This window comes from Protopterus annectens, chromosome 12.part0, assembly GCF_019279795.1.
Source record: "Protopterus annectens isolate FY-2018-M chromosome 12.part0, PAN1.0, whole genome shotgun sequence".
NCBI classification, from domain to species: domain Eukaryota; kingdom Metazoa; phylum Chordata; order Ceratodontiformes; family Protopteridae; genus Protopterus; species Protopterus annectens.
The window spans coordinates 737,860,140-737,882,254 of NC_056746.1; the positions used below are offsets into that span (position 1 = coordinate 737,860,140).

Below are 22,115 nucleotides of genomic sequence, written 5' to 3' on the forward strand. Positions count from 1 at the left end.
GTAGGGCATATGGATGTCTGGTAAAGGCCTCACCTCCCAAATAAAATATTTTTTTCTTATTCTTGTTTGCATTTACTTACTGTTTCTATGACTTCATCCATCCACAACCATTTTCCCAGTTCATTTTTTTTTCACATGGGTTCGGATGTCACTTCAGTACTGACAATCATCTAAAGCCAGGGTTTGCACCACTGGGTAGCTAGCCTTTCAGTGGTCATTCTTCCACACCACAAACGTTCATGCATACTCCCAGCTATGGCCAATTTAGAACAGCCACTCCAGTTACTGCATGTCTTTGGAATATGGGAGCAAACTGGGACATCCAGAGGAAACCCACACAAACAAAGGGAGGACATGCACAGTCTGCAGAGAAGGTACCTCAGCCAAGAATCACATCGAAGAACATTTTGCTGTGAAGCGACAGTAGTATCTGCTGTGCCAGTGTGTCGCCATCTGTGACTCATTCACTCTAAATTGCTTGTGCTTAAAAACCATGATGACTGTAACCTGAGGAGGTAAACTGTTGTATCAAAAATGAAAAAGATACAAAATACCTAAAAAAAAAAACAGAGTGTTGGGTGGAGCAAGACCCTCACAGCACCCTGTTCACTTGTATATACTTACTGTCTGTTTGCATGGACTCTGAAAGCAACAAAATTCACTTTAAATTAGTTTTCTATTCTGCTCTTTCTTCCTGTCATTACAGTTCAGGTCTGCAGTCCACAGACTAATATTACCAACAGACAGGGTAAACAATACTCGGGCATAAATCACCTAAACAAATACAAGCTTAGTAACAAAGAACAGATTTTGAGACTTTGTCTTACAAAGACCTAAGCACTAAGCTGTTTTTTCTGCACTGCAGGGTTTACTTTCTACCATTTATCCTACATCTGCTCTCATCTGCTTGCTAGCAAAGAAATGCCTGCACTTGCCAAACACTCTAGAGTTTCAAGGCTTCATGGCTATAAATTTTTTGTTATTCCATTTTGCATGGACTATTAAAACCTGTTTAGATTGTATAACAGGTTAAGATGTGCTGCTGTTTAAGAGTAATCATAGCATTTTGCCTCTTAAATTTTGCTTGAAACTTTTTGCTGCTACTGAAGCTGCTGCTTTAATCCTTAACATGCCTGATTGTCTATTTAGTGATAACCACAAAGAACTTGACAGTACTACTTCTTTGGTCTATGCACTAGTGTGTTACATTGCATCCTGTGACAGTTCTTGCAAAGTGACCCCTATTCTTCTGCTGATGTAAGTAGATTAGATCCTTAGAATATTTATATACGCTGGCTTTTCAAAATGAATGTGTAAAAGGCAGCACTTGACTAACACCTTCATACCCAAGTAATGGTGTCTTGTAGTAAACCAGCTATAAAAAATGACATAAATTCACATAGAAACTATGCAGAAGGTACAGAGGTATGTGCTTTATTTATCCATCTACTTTTTATATATATATATATATATATATATATATATATATATATTTATATATGTGTGTGTGTGTGTATATATATATATATATATATATATATATATATAAAATATATACATATACACACACACACACACACACACACACACACACATGGATGGCACAATGGTGCAGTGGTAGTGTTGTCATCTCACAGCAAGAGGTTCTCCAATTTGATTCTCGGCTGGAGTGCCTTCTGTGTGGAGTCTGCATGTCCTTCTTGCGTTTGTGTGGGTTTCCTCCAGGTGCTCCGATTTCCTCCCACATTACAAAGACATGCTTCTCCCTGGGCCTCCACTGAAAATTGGCTTCGTCCCAAGTCGGACTTTGCTGGTTAACAAATGTTAAATAAATAAAAAAATAAATATACACACATATATGTATGTGTGTGTGTTTAATATATAAACTGAGTCATAGCTGGCCCATCTACTGCCCACTGCCACAGAGTGATCTAGGTGCATCTGAACTCTAAGCTGAAGAGCAAAAAAAAAAAAAAAGATTGATTCCCTGACCTAGTGCTCCTCGGTCAATTCAAGGAGCAAAAAATGGCAGTTTTGCTAGTGGTATGTTCCTGTGTTGCATTCTATGTGGGTGAGATCTCTGGCCCCTTTAGAAAGAGTATCTACTTACATCCGAGTGACCTAAGATGCCTCTGTAATTAATGGAAGTGCTTCATCCAGACACAAGAAGAAACATCCTGAGGCAGACTTGTCATTTAATGATATTGGCACGGTATTTCCTTGTAACACAAAGACATCTGAAAAACCTTGTCTAGATCAAAAAGAGAAAATGTGGAGAAGGAAAAGGGAAAAGGGTAAAAATGAGGCATCCAAGAATGGGACAGTATAAAAGAAAAAGGACAGACGTAGAGAGTATATATGAAAGAGAGAGAGCAAGAAAGAGAAATGCAGAAAATCGGTTAAGGTGGTAAAGAAATTGGGCAGCTGTTTTTCTCAGAGAGCGTTTATGTGTTAGATACTTAGTATTTAAATGAAGAGAGGATGTTCAGTAGAGAATACAGAAGATAGACGTCATAGAGGGTCACAGTGGGACTGGTGACAGGCGATGTCAACTAACAAAAAGATCAGCTAAAAGAACCAAAAATGGAGACACTTCATTTCAGAAAATCAAAGCATGTACAAACTTTCACGCGACGCTGAGCACTTTAAGTGTTGAAATCAGTACCAAACCAGTCAGGCTAGTAAACAGGTGACTTGACATCATGTAAAAATGTAACACTTCAGTAGTACTAACAATGCAAAATATATGTAATTGCAATAAATATATATGTAAAATATATATTAAGTCAATATGGACAAAAAATGTTGACAGTTTAGAATTTGAGTGTTTATAACCTTTGTTTTAGCACCAGTCTGATGCTGTAGAAATCTTTCAAAACATTAATGGTTTTTGAGCTCTAAAAAAATCCATCACTGTAGTTTTAAATAGTCAGTATATGCAACAGTCTCCACCCCATTTAGTACAAACCACATTTTCATTGAGGCAGAAATAAAGGAAATGTTCCTCATTGCACTCACTAATAAGCTTAAACAATATGGCAACAACAAATTGGATGGGATGACAAAAGGTAGGGGAGAAACCACATGACAAAAGGACATGGGGGAAGTATCTCAAGATGAATGTGAGAGAGGCAACCATGAAAGAAAGAACAAGAAGGAAGACAAGACACAAATTGAGTTGCAGGCAGGAGTAATGACCAGTGGAAAAAAGTCAGACCTTAAAATGACCATGCAGAAACAAATAACATAAGGAGATCTCGAAGGAAAGGGGAATGGGAGGAACAGAGGACATCATACTTGGAGAGGGTCGTGTGCCCATATATAAGGGGTTCAAGGATGGCAGATAGGGAGGAATGGAGGTGAAAAAGGGATGTACATAAAGGAGGGTAATAAATGCTAAATTATACAGGAGGAAGACTGAATCTATAACTTGAAGACAAAGAAGAAGGCAGAGGCAGAGCCAATAATAAGCTCCCTTGTAATTAAGATACAGAATGATACATTTTCACTCTGGCATATCAGTGAAGGAGGATAAGAGTCTGGAGGAGAAAAAAATGTCAAGTAGAAAAGAGGAATGTTTATTCATGGGGTTTCCGAATCTGCAGAATCAGATTCTGAGCACCAGAATACATATGTATTGGCATGTGATTGATTTTAGACCACTAGGAGTTCAGCCAGCTAGTGCAGGATTGCACAACAAAGGATCAACTTCTGGATGCGACAAAGGATCGAAATCTGAATGGGAGAGGATAGAATTCTGAATGTGCCTGAATCAAGATGGAGAGAGTCAGGAATGTTCAAGTAAAAGCACTGTTAATCAAAAATGACCATTATACTGTGTGTTTTACCATGTGGTCAAGGACAAGAACAAAGAAAAAACTATGATGTGAGATTTTAGGAGATTGGATTATGATGTGGGAAGAAATTAATGTTAGCCTAATCATTACATTAAAAGACTCAAAAGTTAAAATGAATGAGTGTGATGTGGAGGAAGTACAGATCAAGTAGGTGAGCAGAAGGGTAGCAAGGAAGGTGATAGCAGATGAGATGCAAGCTGAAAGAGAGAATTCACAAATGAGTCCTGAAGGGAAACAAAGTTTTTTTTTTTTTTTTTTTTTTTAATGATGCAATGGAAGCATGGATAGTAGGGATGGAGACAGGTACTGGTCAAGCTGAGAAAAGATGTGAGAGACTTTACAAAAGAATGTGAAGAAGCAGATGTGCTGAATGAATAAGTTGCTGTAGTCTTTACAAAAGAATGTCAGTAAGAATGCTGTGCTAGAGAGACTTTACAAAAGAATGTGAAGAAGCAGATGTGCTGAATGAATAAGTTGCTGTAGTCTTTACAAAAGAATGTCAGTAAGAATGCTGTGCTAGAAAGAGTGCAGGGAAGAATGGGGTTAACATTTCACTGACACCAGAAGAGGGAGTGTGTGACGTGGAGATGAAACTGTCTGCTCCACACAAATTGCTCCTGATCTTGGGTCCTTCCCCATTAATTTTGGCTTTGTCCGGAATTCTTAAGTAAAGAATCTGGGCTCTGAAATAATCCATCATAGAATGACAGGGAAGCATCCAGTGCAAATCATGCTGAGAATCTTATCTTCATATCTTCCAAGATAAGAAGTAATAATGTTCTGTGTTCGTCTTTGATATGATTGTGGTTGGAATACTGTGTCCAAAGCTTATAGGAAGGTGGAAGTCACTTTGTACAAGGAGTACAGGAAGTTTTGGGAAACTGAGTATATGACCTATGAGATCAGACTAAGAAAGCTTGTTTTTTTTTTCATCTGAAAGGACTGGTGATTGAGATATGATCTTGGTATAGAAGGCGTTTGGGGGGGGCAGTGATGAAATTATGTTAGAAAGAAAAGTTAGGAAACAAATTATAGTTAGTATGACTTGAACATGATCTACACCACTTGCAGCAGCCTCATACAAGAACACCAAAGAACTACAAACTATCAGCAAGAAAATATTATATTTTATAACCCTCTCCCACAGTGTGAACATCACTGCCCGAGTAATTAGGAAAGTTAAACGGGTACTTAAAAAGCAAAAGGTAATTCTTTTACAAGGCTCACAGTTATTTAATATTTTCCTTTAGAAAGCTTCTCCCAAGCTGCCAAACTTGCACTGAGGACCGTAGCCTATAAGACGAAAAATCAAACACATTCAAACTCAATATTACTTACACTCAGGAATAACCTTCACTGCAATAACACACTTTTCTGTTCTCCATCCTGCACTATGAGAATCTCAAAACCTGACATCCTTAAGGAACTTGCCTCCTAGTCCACATTTAGATATTATCTTAAGGCCTGTCTACTCAAAGCAGCCCATTGCAACGGCTTCACTTCAGGCTGTTTTACATTGCACGTGGGGTCCTGAAATCAACATTTCCAAATGCTTCATATTTGACGCTCTATTTTTTCCGTAAGTTTCCTTCCTCTACACTCATCCTGCTGTTTTGTTTATCTTTCCTTCCTATGCATATTTTTACTGACTTTTTCTCATGATATACTGCATTCTGTATTCCACTTAGTGGTTATGATCTGCTGAGACACAATTCTGTGCATTGTTTTCTTATTCTTGCCCGACTTGGTAGCGCTTATATTAATGTGCATTTTCTTTAACTATCTTTGCGAATATATATGAATATATGTTGATTTGTCAAAATACATAAGCTTGAAACATGGGTGATCAGTATCAGCATTTCAAAAAACAGCATAATTAAAAAGGATCTCAAAAGGAAATCGTTACCTTTTGTGATCCATTCACCAAAACTCCACCATGCATTCAGGAATAATTTGTCTAAGCAGTAATCATCTTACAGAAAGAGATTTTTATAAGGTAAGGTGCAGGGTTAGGTTTAGCACAGGTGGGCAGAGAGGCCCAAATCAAAATGGTCTGCCAGCACAGCTTTCTCTGTGTAATCTTCCAAAATGTTTATTTCTTCATAATATCAGTGATAAAAAAACAACAGTGAACTGGTTTCAGTGGAAGCCCACCTTCTTCAGTAAATCTAGATTCAAACAATCAGTTCTTCATAAGTAACATACAGACAAAACACATCATATTAAAATCACACCAGCCTAAAATTCAGAAACAGCTCACATTATATATATATCAAAATAAGATGGGCAAAAATCAATACATGAATTAACTGAAGAATTCACTTAATCCAGGATTAAGCATAGCTCCTAAATGAATGATCCATGTGTTCCATGTCACTTCTGCTTTTATCAAAACTAACCTTATTATCAAAACCAAAAATAAAGGTATAAATATCCCAAGGATGATTAAATGCTCACAAGTCTTTTTTAAAAGCTCATGAGGTATTAACAACATAGAAGGCAGTGCATACAAAAATAGCCAAATAAGTAATACCTATACACCTAATTAAATGTCTGATTCAGCAGTATTAAGAGTAGAAAATGTATGGTCTTAAAAACCTTTGAGCACAATGAATTGTTCCAACAGGTTTCCCCTGATAATGTAGACTGAATAACAGAATTGCTACCTCAAGTGTTCAAGTAACTGCTTAATACTTTTGACCCTTCTGTAAGAACATCTAGAATGAAATAATAGACTGATCAAATAATTATTTGTTAGTAAAATATTCCAGTGCTTATGTGTCATATCTTTGAACATTCTTATATTGACAAACACGTTTTCAAAAAAGGAAAATCATAGCCCAGCTTCCTTATTTGTTGTCTGCATTGCAATAAAATGTATCTATCGCAAGCATCAGTTTCATTTCTAAATTTAGTGATGGTGATGTCATTGTAACCCTGGCATTACACCACTTAGATGGATCAACAGTGTAATGTACAAATCCCAGGGTTCAAAACATAGGGCAGGATTCAGGAAGCCTCCGTGTAAGAGTTATAACTCTTACACGGAGGCTGCAGTTAAACGGTGTGATGTCAGCATGTCATGTATATGCATGAGGTGCATGAGGCATGCTGAATCACACTGTAACTCTTACACGGTCCATGTAAGAGAGTAGGGGGCGTGTCCGTAGACACGCCCCCGGAAGTCTAGAATGGCTGAAAGTAAACAGCCACGAGAGAAGCCATGGAAATGTGAATAAACACACTACACAACACATGCCCCCCACAGACCAGCAATGTAAAAAATGAACAGATGTTATAAAATGAAAATAAAAACTGTTTTATTTTTTTTAAACCCCGTAAATGTTTGCTACTGTGTGCGCTCGTGTGCGCGGGTGTGCTACTAGCGCAACTGCAGTTAGCAATCAATGGAAAAGGATATAAGAACTACATATGCAAAGTAAGCCAAGAAGTAATAGCATAGCAGTAGAGCTGTCGGCTTAAGAGCAGGCAGGCAAGGTTCGAGCCCACACAACAACCTTTTTTTTGTAAATAAGCACTAAAAAGGCCCCTGACAGTATTGTACAAATGTAAAAGTATTTCCTTTTGTAAAATGGAATGAAATGGAGCATATGTTTTCAAGTAATACAATAATAAAAATATTTAGAAATGTACTGATAGCTAAACTGCAGTGAGACAGAGTGCCCGTAGCTAAGTAGTGTTTCACAAACTGCAAACTGCTTGCCCATAGCTAAGGACTGGTTTAACAGGCTCAAACTGTGTGCAACTAGCTGTGCTTAGTTTAACATGTGTGTTACTAGCCAATTAAGGTGTAACCCAGCGCACACCGTTTGCGTGACGCACCCACAAGCTAACCGGCGGTGCGCATGCGTGAGCTCCGCGCAAACGAGCGCAGACCTGGTTTTAAAGTGCTTAAAAGTGCTTTTGGCATGTTTGATTGACAGGTCCTGAAGTCATTTCTAGACAGTCATAAAATTTTAAATTCAGTGGTCAGATTCGAACCCAGGACACCATGCACTAGAGTCAAGGTACTAAACCACTAAGCCATGACAGCAGTACTTAGAAATGCAGAAATAGCATATATATAGGATGTAAGCCAAAATGGAGCATGATAAAGCAGTTTCTGTGAAGTAGATACAATTCTAAACCGGCCAATCATAGAAATGTGTGGGAAAATCGGCATATATAAGCCCCATAGGCGGGAATACACAGCATAAGCGATTGTAGAATAGACCTGCAGGCAGAATGAGTGGAGTAGGGGAGGGACGTTGCTTTCGAGCACAGCGGTGGGGCATTGAGGAGTCCAGATACATGGTCTGGCTCCTAGTTCACCATCATGAGGCCCAACTCATGCAGGGCCAGGTCTCATGTGGAGCGTACAGGGTGGAGGCATGGGACCAGTTGGCTCATGATCTTACTAGTGCTACTGGGATTCCACGCACTGATGAGCAGGTCCGTCACCACCATGCGGACCTGAAGCGACGTATGCAAGACCAGTTGACCCAATGGATCCAGGAGGCCTGGGATATGCCCAACGCCCCACTACTGAGTAAGTTACATTTTACTTATGTATGTAAGGAATTCAACTAGCTGATACCATGGAGATGTGTATCCCAATATTACTTATTTTGTATTACAGCTGCAGGTGTCCGCTCTATGAATCGACAGACACATGACCGCAGGCTGGTGCGGCTGCGCCACCATGCAGGTTAGTAACCCCACCTAGTACTTGTAAATAAATATTACAGTGTAGCATGGAGCAGAACACTGCAGTGTATTGCTTAAAAGTAATAGAATGTGCAAGCAGCAAGTAAAAGTCTGCAGGTATGGCTGCAACAAGTTCATCAGTATGCAAGTGAAACTGGAAATATAAGTGATAGAAATAAATAGTGCTGTAATACAGATGTCCCACCATTAATTAAATGTAGTATAACCTGCAGTAGTCTGAAGAGTACAGCTTCAGAATCTGAGGTAATCACATGTGAGATATATCCCCTGTTGAAATGCTGAATCATGACAGAAGTGAGGCTGCTGGAAAGTGTTGGAATCCCCACAGGTCTAATATGTGAACAAAGCCTAGAAGTACCAACCTGAACTGTGAAATTGCAGGATGTGTGAGAGTGACAGAAAGGGTCATGTATCAATGAATAAAGTAGTAATAACACCTGAATATATACGCTTCAGTGTGGTTCTACAGAACTAAATGCATGTGGGAATTAAAACTTAACATCCCAAACTGATTTCAGTGTGTCTGACTCTTGAATGTTCAGGCCAAAATCTGTATATGGTGATCACAGTCAGCAATTTGCAGATAGAATGAATGATTGTCTGACATACTAAACATCCATAGTTATCCCCTGCCCTGTCATCAAAGTGTAGCAGGATGATGTATCTGATCAAATTCAAAATAACTAGGATAGTGATGTATCTGTAACAGGTCTAGCATGACAGTCAAGTAAAAATCATTTGGAAACTATCACCCACAAGTTAATTGTGTTTCTATTACAAATGTATATCAATGTATAATTTATGAATGTGTCATCATTTTCTTTCTCCACCCCACCCTATAATTGCAAATTAAAAAACCCACTAAATATTGGTATGTGAACATTTCATTAACCATGGACATTTGTCCTGTTTCAAAAATATATGCATGTCTGTTGTTGCATGTGCCCTGGTCATACCTGCAAACCTGCAAACCTGATGGCCTGTTGCCATTAATCAACTCTGCATGTTGTTCGATTGTGTATTTCCGTTCAAATAATGCATGTGATATTGATATGCCCATTGTTCAATGGTGTTAATATCTGGGTGTTTGTTTAATGGGAATACCAATGCATGCTGTTACAACTAATTTGAATGGAATAATATGCCACTAACCCAAACTAACATAACATACACACAAACCTAGAACGCTTGGGAAGGCAGGTCCCAGCGGACCCACCTCTCCCACCTCAGCTGGCGAGTGCACCTGGCACTAGTGCCCAGGCCGGACCCTCCTCCGGTGGCCCTGTGCCACCTTCGGGTGGAAGCGCTGCAGGGGATGGGGCCCGTCCCCCCTCTGCAAGCGTGGCCGGAGGAGCACGTCCACTCACCCTCCAAGGTGTCCGGTCTGTGGTGTGAAGGGAGATCCAAGACTCTGTTCTTGGGCCCCTACGCCAGCTTGAGGCCCGGGTGGCACAGCTTGCGGGCTTGCCCGTTGTCCCGCCTGCACAGCCCCCAGCACAGCCCTGTCCTGGGCTGTGAAGGAACAGTGGCAACTGCCTATGGGTGGGGATATCAGTTCCACTGTTGCCATCTGTGGGCTCATGTGCCTTGGATATCCCAACCTCCGTCCACGTCAATTGTGTAACCCCCCCACATGTCATACACCGCCCCTGTATGCGTCTTGTCTGTCTTGTCTGTTAACCTACCCAACCTACCTCCCCAGCTATACCGACTACCTCACCTGACATACCATTCTCACCTGATAAAAAAACAAAAAAAAGGGCACTCTGTACCCACAAAAAAATTACGCCCCATACATAGCTGTCCATGTTGCACACATGTCCGCTGGACATCGAAACTGTTAATTACAATTGGCTGTACAACAGGTATTAATGTTGTCCTGACACCTCTCTCAGGGGTGGAAGGTTCCAAATGTCACACCACATTGCATACAAATGCACAGCTGTTGCTGAGAAAGACATGGACAGCTATGGGCCTCACCTACATCCTTCCTGCAAATACCAAGCTTGTTTCCCTACTGTCTTACCCTCTTTGTGACCCCTTTTTCACCACTTTCCTGTCACCCCTTTTTCTTTTCTTTCAAAGAAAATAGCTGGTGTAAGCTTGTGTGCGCAGAGCTCACCGCCAGTGCGCATGCGTGAGCTCCACGCAAACGAGCGCAGACCTGGTTTTAACTGCTTAAAAGTGCCTTTGGCACTTTTGATTGACAGGTCCTGTACTCATTTCGAAAGAAAAATAAATACCCACTGTCAGTCTCGAACCTAGGACCTTGGTAACACTAGTCTGTATGACCTACCACTAAGCCATGACTCTCATACAAGAACATAGTGCTAAAATAAATATAACATGTAATAGTAGGAATCAATATAAAGGCAATATAGGATGTGTACTACCCAAAGCATGTCAGGTAGATTTTAATGCCTGAATTACTGGATTCCCATACTAGTTTAGTGTTCACAGAAACAGCCCTGCTAATTGTTAGCTTGTACATAATAATGTAAGGTAATGTACATATATGAAAGTATTATATGTACACACACACACATATATATATATATATATATATATATATATATATATATTAATACATGTGAAATATACTGGTAGGTGTCAGTATTCACACACACTCACTACAGGAAACAGTGAAAATAAATGCAGCAACCACAATCTACAACACAGCCTGACTCCTGTGAGACTTAATAACCCTTTTAACTGCGTAAAGGTGCCTTCAGCACTTTGATTGACAGGTCATATACTCAGTTTGAAAGAAACAAAATTCCTATTGTCAGTCTCGAACCCAGGACCTTGGTAACACTAGTCTGTATGACCTACCACTAAGCCATGACTCTCATACAAGAACACACTGCTAAAATAAATATAACATGTAATAGTAGGAATCAATCTAAAGGTAATATAGGATGTGTACTACCCAAAGCATGTCAGGTAGATTTGTAATGCCCGAATGACTGGATTCCCATACTAGTTTAGTGTTAACAGTAACAGCCCTGCTAATTGTTAGCTTGTACATAATAATGTAAGGTAATGTACATATATGAAAGTATGTATATGTACACATACATATATATATATATATATATATATATATATATATATATATATATATATATATATATATATATATATTAATACATATGAAATATACTGGTAGGTGTCAGTATCCATACACACTCACTACAGGAAACAGTGAAGATAAATGCAGCAACCAGAATCTGCAACACAGCCTGACTCCTGTGAGACCTACTAACCCCTTTAACTGCTTAAAGGTGCCTCCAGCACTTTGATTGATAGGCCCTGTACTCAATTTGAAAGCAAAATATAAGCATACTAGTAGGCCCTACCACAAGACCATTGTAACACTAGACTGTATGACCTACCAGTAAGCCATGACTCTCATACAGGAATATAGTGCTAAAATAAGTGGAACATGTAATAGTAGGAATGAAGATAAAGGCAATATAGTATGTGTACTACCCAAAGCATGTCAGGCAGACTTTTACTGTCCCAATTACTGGATTCCCATACTAGTGTAGTGGTAACAGAAACAGCCCTGCTAATTGTTAGCTTGTACCCAATAATGTCAGCTAATGTACATATATGAAAGTATGTATATGTACATATATATATATATATATATATATATATAGCAATACATATGAAATATAGTCGTAGGTGTCAGTATGCATACACACTCACTACAGGGAACAGGTGAGAGAAATGCAGCAACCTGAATTTACAACACAACATGAAGCATGAGAGACGTACTAACCTTCACACTCACAGAACACTGTCAACAGCATACCAGCATGGTCCACGCCCTTACAATCTGAAAGGGCAACGCCTATCTCACATACCCTTTTATAGCACTGTCCTGAAATCACAATGAGACATGCAATCAGTACACAACTGGCTGCATGCAATTAGCAAATGCTGCCTTACAATTGGTGCAAAGGCCATCACATGGACCTATGCAGATACCTACAAAAGCATCCAGTACCCACACTCCACACATGCAATACATTCATTGCACAAAACCTACAGAGAAAGAGAGAGAGAGACAGATAGAGAAATAAAAAAAATATAAAGACAGCCAGCAGCAAAACCAGCAGCAGCAGCAAACAGCAAGCAGCACCACTGACACAGCAACAGCTGCCACAAACACAGGTAATGCAAAGTAGCAGGTTAATACTGTGTTTACTGTGACACCTCCAAATGTATCATAGTTCACTATCTATAGGTATGTCCATGAGATAGGTTGTGTGTACATAGTCCTGAAATATATACATATGTAATATTGCTGTACATGTTGCCCATACTTAAAACTTCCATAGCTTAGAACACAAGGCCAGTTATGCATATGATGCAGTAGTTCCCAGGGTCAGTAGAGGTTCCTCCTCATTGGTGTGGGACCACTGTGTATGTATGGCACTGTTCAGGTACATATCCTGTAGTATGGCCAGGGATTAATATCAGTCTGTAATGTGGTGCTAAGTCCTCCAGGGGTGAACGTAGCACACATCCAGGGATACCATTTTGTAACAGTGATGCTATGTGTTCTGCAATGTTGAGGGTGGCCCTCACCTGGACATGTGAGAGGATAGGGAGGTTACAGTCATCTGTGATAACTAATTCCACTTGTGTAGGAGAATGGGGGGGGCACCTGCACCTAAACTGTCTGCAACAATGTTGCCAATATCTGTGCATTTGGTGAATGTGAAGCATCTTAACACTGCTGACCACAGATGCCTTGCCTTCATGTGAATCTGCCCTGTACTGCAGTAGCCTCCTGCTATTGTTATACAATGTGCCTGTATCTGTAGTCCACTGGACAGGATAAATAAGTGGTGTGCATACGGTCTGGGTTAGATATGTGTGTGCACAGTACATGCACTATGTGGGATGTCTGTGGTAAGCGTTTGCAAAGGGGCCAGCAGTGTGTGTTGTGGCTTCCACTGGCCCAGTGGGCTGCATGGATAGCATCACAGGCCTAACTAGTGAATAACTGTGTAATTGCATGCATACATAGCAAGGTAGTGTACTGTGCTTGTGGTGTTGTTGGGATATGTATATCCAGGCTGAGTAATGTGTGTCCACATCACAGAGTTGGATGGCAACACACATACAGTATGTAGGGATGAACACCCAGAGTGTTTCAGACGTGTTGCCTGTGCAGAAATATCTGGCCATTACCTGTGCATCCCCCACAACACACACACATGCAACATATGGCAGAAGTACTATAGCAGTACACATAGGTTCATAGGTTCATACTAGGCTATTTGCCCTAGGGCATTGATAAGCCTAGTAGAATGTGTTTGTCTTTTGCCACCCAATTAAAATTTATGCTGCTATGCCCTTTTCCGAGGTTAGTATACTGTGCCTCTGTCTAACAGTGACATAGAAGTGATACCCGGGGTACAACTATGATCTCCATCCACTCATCCAGATTCCTATGGAAGAGAGTCAATGAGGGACTCTGCCTAACCTGTAGTGTGAGTTCATTACAGAGTGAACGGAGCCTCTGGGTTAGGAATATGCCCCTCCAGCATGTCCTATTTATGTCAGTGCTGAGGTTCAGGTCTCCTGAGCGTGTGGCTGTATGGGACTTTGATTTCCTGAGGTGCAGCATGTTCATTACTTCTTGGTTGGACATGGCTGTATATGGCAGGCACAGATTGCCTCTGAACAGGCAGTATGCCACTGAGTCCAGCTGGATTTCCTTTAACTGGGCAGCATATGGCATCTGTTTGAGCCCTTTGATCCTCTTGATGAGGTACTGTTGGGCTTTACCAGTTGCTGTAGGTGTCTGGTTAGGTACATCCCAAAAGGTGCATTGTACTCAATTATAAGCCTGATGATGGATGAGTAAAGAGGCACAATGACCTCCCCTGCCGTACATGTGAATCCCTTCATGATTAGCTGGGCTATATAACATGTCTTTCAATCCATGTTGGCCATGTGGTTGACAAATGACAGATTGCTATCAAGTTTGTTCCCCAGGTCCCCAATTACGTCTTCTGTACTCAATGCCTTAACACCTATGTGGTACTTTGCCACCAATGTGGAGGTGTGGGAATCTGCGATGAATATTGATACTCCCCCTCCTTTGTTGTCTGGTCCAAGTGTTGGGGCCGACAAGAATGGTAACAGGTATAACTTGTTAGTGCTGGTGTGCTCCTGGGAAACCTGAAACAGGTTTCTGTTACTGCACAGATATCAATGTCCATAATGCTATGTAGAGTTTTGAGTGTGTGTATCCTGAGGTCTAGACTTCTGGTGTTGAGTAGCATCACTCTTAGTTCCTCATCCTTTGTGATACGAATGGATGTGGGTTTGCCTTATGAGCCTTGCCTAATAAAGGCACTATGGGTGTAGCAAGAGCCTCTGCCAAAATCCAAAAGGCCAGGGGTGACAGGTGCAAGCTGTCCCTAGCAAAGCATCGTGGCTTGTACAGCATATCACCCCAAGATGACAGGCATTGGCTCACCTGTGAATGACACCAGTACTTCAGTCAATTGTTGGAAGGGATCATCTTGCCTTGATATTGTGGCATCATTCTTGGTGAGGGTAAGATGCTACTCAAGGTCAGTGTCATACTGTCTTGGGCTACATGCTCAGAGAGCTCCTTTCTGTCTCATGTCATGTAGTCCAGGGAGGTATGTGTCAGGTCATTCACACCAGCATGGACATTGAGTGAGTCATACCTGTACTTGCCTTGGAGTTACTTGAGTGTTTGTGTTATGTGGCGGGTCGTAGTGCCCGACAGGCTGCACACTGTGACCCTCTCCTTGTTAAGCCTGGTGAACGTGATGTCAGTGTGCCTGATGATAGAGGCACCTATTACAGGTGTATGAGGTGTGTTGTTTACTGTTAAGGGCTGTGAGTGTTCAGCACATTGGCTTTGTGAGATATGTGTTGCACGTGTTTGTTTCTGTGGTAGTGGTTGCTTGGGTGTCCGCTTTGGAGGTCTCTGCTGCATAGGCAGATCTGTAGTCTGAGCCTCCAAGTATGTTTTTGTATGATTATGTGTTAGTTTTGCTGTCGTGGTAGGTCTGTGTGAGACTGGAAGTGTAGTGAGTGTGGTTTCCTTCTCCACCTGACTGGTTATGGCAGTATTGAGTAGAGAGCCTAGCCTCCAGTTTGGTATATGGTTGCATCACTCACATGTGTTTGAATTTGTTGTGAGGAGGAGGGGGTTGTCTGTGTACATGCAGCTGTTATAACATTGCCTCTGGATTACCACACTCACCAGCTGGACTGGGGAGCAGACTGACAACTGACCTTTGGACATGCTAGAATACTATTGTGAATTCTGTAATAATTGAAAACAAGGTCCAGTGGGGAGTGAGGGTGTACTGATATTACTTACTACTGCTGACTGATATAATAGCTTCAGTGAGCAAGTGCCAGGTAACTTAAGTGCAATCTGTTACAATCAAGTAAATGCAACAATGACAAGCAGCCACTTGCTGTCATGTGTAACAAGGAAATACGTACAGTAAGCAATGCAGATATCAGTAGTGAGTCACAGAAGTGCTGAGAAGCTGTGTATTATGTGGAAGTAGCATACCAGTGAAATAACAAGCTAACAAATAACAAGCATATAAACAAAGCTAGATTCAGGAGGCTTGGATGTAGTGTTTGCTACAGCAAACAAGGTGTACCAATGTCAGAAAGATACAGCTCAAATATGCAGGCACTATAAACCTGAAACCAGAAGTTCCCAGCTATGAATGGCAGAGTACAGCCTATTCTCACACAAGAGTGCAGACCACAGACCTTGTTAATGTTAAATAACTGGCCTGAAGGCCAACTGCCTATACCAGAACTAATACACTTGGACACTGGGCTCTCAATCAGCAGTTCCCAACTTCGAAGGATGAAAGCTATGTGTCCTGCCACCACAGTGCTTGCCACAAACCTCCCTAATATAAAACAACTGGTCTGAAGGCCAAGTGCTTAATCCAAATGACTTAGAATGATTAGCTACACTTTAATCAAGTTACAACCAAGCAGTAATAAGTACAATTTAATACTCCCTGTATAGAATGTGTAACATGTATTGCTGAGATACTATGCTGATAACCTGTTTGTGTACTTTTCCAGGGGAATATGGCTCCGAAAAGGAACCCCACCTACTCTGCTGCAGAGGATGAAGTGATCCACCAGAGCCTGGTGCGTGACTATGCCATCCTGTTTTCACACACCACCCAGAATCAGCAGGAGAGGTCTGCACTGTGGCAAAATCTTGTTAGCAGGATAAATGATGTTGTCATGCATGATAGGACATATGAGCAGGTGAGACATCACTGCAGTGATTTGATTAGAAATGTCCGCCAGCGTGCTGCAGATATCTGCAGGCAACAGGTTGCCACAGGTGGGGGGGTGGCCACACATCCCCCCCTCACCAGACAGGAGGCGCTACTGCTAAGTGTTGTGGATCCAGCCCCAGAACAACAGCATCAGTCGTGCATCATGATGGAGGTTGGATCCACACAGCAGCAAGACACCGAGCGTGCAGGTAAGATGCCATATTTATTTATTGTTATTAGTTTTACATTTGTTGACCGAGCTAGTCTAGCTAGATATAGGTCCATTTTCAGTAGAGGCCTGGGGAGAAAAGCTCCACACAACATAATAAAGGCAGACAGACAAGTTGTTAATACAGACATTCAAAATAATAGAAATATAAATCAGCTTGTTAATTAAATCAACATACATTTAAGGAACTCAAACAGTTTAAAGTCATACACAATGTTCTGTCGGTTTCAAAGCAATTCTACCTAAAACATAACGGTTATGCAATAAGGCAAAAGCCATATAGATAATAGTTAAAGCTCAGAAGGGTAGAGAAGTAGAAGAAGTATGAAAGATAAAATAATAGGGAAGAGGCAGGAGTCAAGAAGGGAAGTGAGGAAAAGAAGGAAGACAGTCAAGAGGAGGTGGGAGGGATGGGAGAAGTAGGTCAGAGCATAGAAGGACAGCAAGGGAAAAGAAACAGAGTAGAAGCTAGTTTTTACGCACAATGAGGGGTTAAAGGTAAAGAGAGGGTGGGGAGAGGGAAGTTAGCCTGGAGTACTACAAGAACAAAGCCAGTGGTTTTGGAAGTACAGTTTGATTTGTTGTTTGAAGAGAGGTAAGGGTGAGATTAGAATTAACTCCTTGTATGTACATATGACTGTTCTGTACACTGTTACTTCATGCACGCATAAGGTGTGTATGTGGTATGTATCTGTCATCATGATATGTAATTGTGCACGTGTGATACAGACATTATGAGCAGCTGATGTGTATAAGGGAACTAGTGTACTACTGTACTGTATCATATGCAAAACAAATGGCACACTTGTGCCCACTGACATTACTTTCTTCATATTTCCAAGTCCCTCCCATCTAGCAACGAGGCAGGCCATACATGCTGATGAGTGTATTTAACATTACCTGAAAAACAATTTATAATACTAGTAAGAGTAGTGTAACTCTGTAGTATACATGCTAGTGAGTGTGTTTAATAATACCTGCAATACCCAGTTTAACAATAGTAAGAGTAGTGTAACTCAGTACTGATGTGTGTGTTTACTGTGGGGTGTGCATGTGTGCAAGTGTGCCTGTGCCCATGTGTGCATGTGTGTGTGTGTCCATGAGTGCATGTGTCCATTTCTGAATGTGTGCATTAGTATTGAAGTGCATCTCTGTCAAATATGTGTTGAGACTGTAATCTGTGTTCCCTGTTTTCCTCCCGTAGGTTCTGGTGCTGCTCTGGTGACCTGCAGCAGGGAACCTGAATCTTGTGCCCCAGGTACTGATGATGATAAAATGTCTATAATGGTGCAGGAAGGTGTGTCTGGGTCCGCCATTGGTCAGCCAATTGACAGTACACAGCTGTCAACCCCTTCAATGCGCACAGTCATCCTGCCGTTACATCCTTTGTCACCATTGTCCCTAGGTGATGGACAGTATGCAGTGGGCATAGATCAGGGTAATGTGGTACCTGTGGTACATGCATCCCCACAAAGCAGCCATGAGCAGGGTCCTCCAATGGTACCACACAGACAGTCGCCCATGGGTTCTCGTGGGGGCATCCGTGGCCGTAGTGCCTCTGGCCGACGTGCACAAGGAGGTATGTCAACCTCCACTATGTTTCGGACTGTTATGCAGGCACAGGCATGTATGGAAAGGTACACCAGACAGGGTCTGAGGGAGCTGAGAGCATGTCGCACAGCCATGACAGACGGCATGCGTGACGTTGCGAATGCTATCCGTAACTTCACAGATGTCTTTGACAGACGTTGTGGGGACATACAACAGCTGCTCCACAACCAGATGTCCATGGGCCAGGGTGATTGTGTGCGTTTGCGACGTCGACGTGGCCGTATGCCAGCACCAGCTGGCAGTGGCCGCAGACAACAGGCCCACTCATGCACCTCAAGTGCCAGCACCAGCCCCAGCAATGCTGGGTCTGTGCTGTCATCAGGACGCCCCAGGAGACCACATGCACGTGGCTCTGGACAGTCCCAACAGGGAACTGTGTCCAGTCAACACACCCCTGCTTCCGATGACAGTACCCAGTCTGGGTTAGCACCGGATACGGTCCGTAGCACCCCTGCCAGGCACAGGTACCGTGTCCGTGCCCACAGACACTGATCTGAATGACCTGACAGGTGCAGTCTGTGGCTGTCCACAAAACCCTGTACATGGCAGCCATTATGTGGGACTATGTGCGTGCTTACACACATGCAGAAATTTAACACCTAGGGCAAACAAATAGACACACACACTGCACCAACACCGGTCCACCCTGTACTGCTGCCCCTCACAAACACACATACACACACATGTCAATTGGTGTTACCAGTGGCTGGCTTGGGCATACCTAACCCACACCCTGTGCATATGATGACACTGTGCCACCTCCTGCATACTACAACATTGGTGCAGGAAAAGGTAAACACGGTGCTGATGCACAGGGTGACTACATAGATGTGTATAAGTAGTAACATGTTGGTAACTGTTCACTGTTCCACTATGATTGTGTGTATATCCCAGCATTCCTGCTGCAGTAACTGTATGAATGTCCTGAATTGTTATCTGCACCCATACTACTTACCAAAGTGTACCAGGTGCACACCATCACATGCTACCATTGACTATGGGAATGTGCATCATGTGCTGTTATGTAGATTCAGCTATATGTATCTGTTCTGTCACACATGCATTTACACACACCCTGCTACCCCCACACATGCACACGCTCACCTGCCATTCCCATTATTTATTACCCTACATGAGTAGCTGTCGATACATAACAGGTACACATTTGAAAAGTGCACTATGTGGATTACTACCGATTTCCTCCTCTCTACCTGTACTCACAGGGTGCAGGCAACCTAATTAAAAGTGTAATGTGCATCAGGTACTGTGGTACCCTGATTGCCACATCAAACATGTTTTCCATACGGAAATGCACACACAGAAACATCCCACATCCACACACTTGCCACATTCAGGCTTCAAAACACTATCTAGGTATATTCTGGTACATGTGCGTGTTACAGTAGCATGTAGCACTATACTGAGTACTGGCAGTTGTCTGTTGTCATGTTGTTTGTATAGAGTAAAAGGATTGTTCGTTTATCCTACTTTGTTTTGTGGACATTACTTGAAGAAGTGTTACCTTACATGCGTTATTGGTACCAACACCTTCTCTTTTGTTGTTTTGTTTGTATAGGGTGCTGTCAACATCACTGTTTAAGGGAAATGTGCACCCTGCAGTGCATAGCCCCATTTGGCAAAAGCCACATCCCACCCCCACCATGTGCACACACACTAACCCCACCCAAAGTAAAACACATACTTTCCATTTGCAAGATTCAAACCCCTACCTAACTGTGTTATGACACTAGAGGCAGACACATTAGCAGAGTGTGCTATTTGCATTAGTAGGAGAAATCCTTTCTAATGCTGTACTTAGAGGGTGCTGACATCATCTGTGTTCAGGAAGAGGGATGTGCACCCTGTAGTGTGTTCTCCCAGTTGGCAAAAGTCACTTTTCCCTCACAGCATTATGCACACTCACAAACCCCACTCATACTAACACACATACATTCCCTTTGCATGGTTCAAACCCCTACCTAACTATGTTATGACACCGGAGAAAGACACATTAGCAGAGCGCGCTATACGAATTACTGGAGAACTGTAATTCAGGTAATATAGTTATAGAGTGCTGACATCATCAGTGTTTCAAAAGGGGAATCTGCATCCTGTAGTGTACTGTCACAGTTGCTAATAGGGGCATTTCCCACACACACATCGATGTGTTTGAGGTTTGCATATGTGGGGGATCCAGTACTCTAGTGTGATTAGTATATGGTTCGATTGCAACAATGAGGGATATACTTCAAGTGGTGAGCATTTTGTACTCATGTTTGTGATGATCAGGTCTAGTATATCTGCCCTCTTGTGGGAAAGTTGATTACCTGTTCCATAGCTAAAGAGTGTCTGAACTATGGGAACCCTAGAGCTTGGGTATTGTGGCTTGAGTAATGTTCACAGTCTGTTTGGGTAGCTGACGTCACCCAGTATGATGGTGTTTGCAGAGAAATCTATACTCTCCTGTGTGAGCATGAAGGCTGTGTGGGAGTCCTGAGTTTGAGAGGGTGCTGTAAGAGCTCCTCTGTGTCTCTTTCCATGTGGTCCAGGGAGGTACGTCTCAGGTTGTTCACACCAGCATGGACAATGACTGCCTCATACTTGTACTTGCTGTGGAGTGACCTGTGTGCCTGTGTTATGTGGCACATTCTATCACCTGACAGGTAGCTAAATGTGACCCTCACCTTGCTCAGTCTGGAGGGCGGGACGTCAGTCAACAGCTCATGTCAAGCATGTTCACACCCCTCATAAATGATGTGGAAACCTTCAAAGCCCCCAGGCCTGTTGAAAATATGGACCAGACTGCAGATACCTGTATAAAGGCATTCTATGGCACATTCAGGAATGCATGGATCATGCAATCACATATGAAAGCAAGACCCAATCCTCCAAAGGCAGACGTCCTGTGTGCTGGACACCAGCCATAAACAAACTATACAATAGAAGGATGAAGCCACTACATGATACAACAAACTCCCAAAATGTGAAGGCATCACTGATGAGTATTAGAAGACAACTACAGGCACTCATAAGATTGTCTAAGGCCATCTTTGAGAGAAGATTCCACAAGACACTGAGGATAATCACAAGGCTTTCTGCAGTTATGTTAGGAACCTGGGTGGTAATACCCAGATATGCTCAGAGGTAGTCCAAGATGTCACATGAAATACCAAACACACAGACATTGCCATCATCCTAGTGGACAGGTTCACTGCTACCTTCTCCCCCCCCCACCACACCAAAAGGGCAAATATGTCTCCCAGCAGAGTGCTTGCCCCCCTGACATCCCAGATGCTCAGGTAAGAGCTGCCCTCTCCAAAGCAATAAACACTGCATCAATGGGACCAGACAGTGTCCCAG

At 42.1% G+C, this 22,115-nt stretch overlaps 1 protein-coding gene across 4 annotated transcripts in view; it reads left to right on the forward strand.

Annotated features, from left to right (window-relative positions):
• The window catches only part of LOC122816784 (interleukin-4 receptor subunit alpha-like), a 635,553-nt gene that overhangs the window by 452,516 nt on the left and 160,922 nt on the right, over nt 1-22,115 (forward strand). The window lies entirely within an intron of this gene.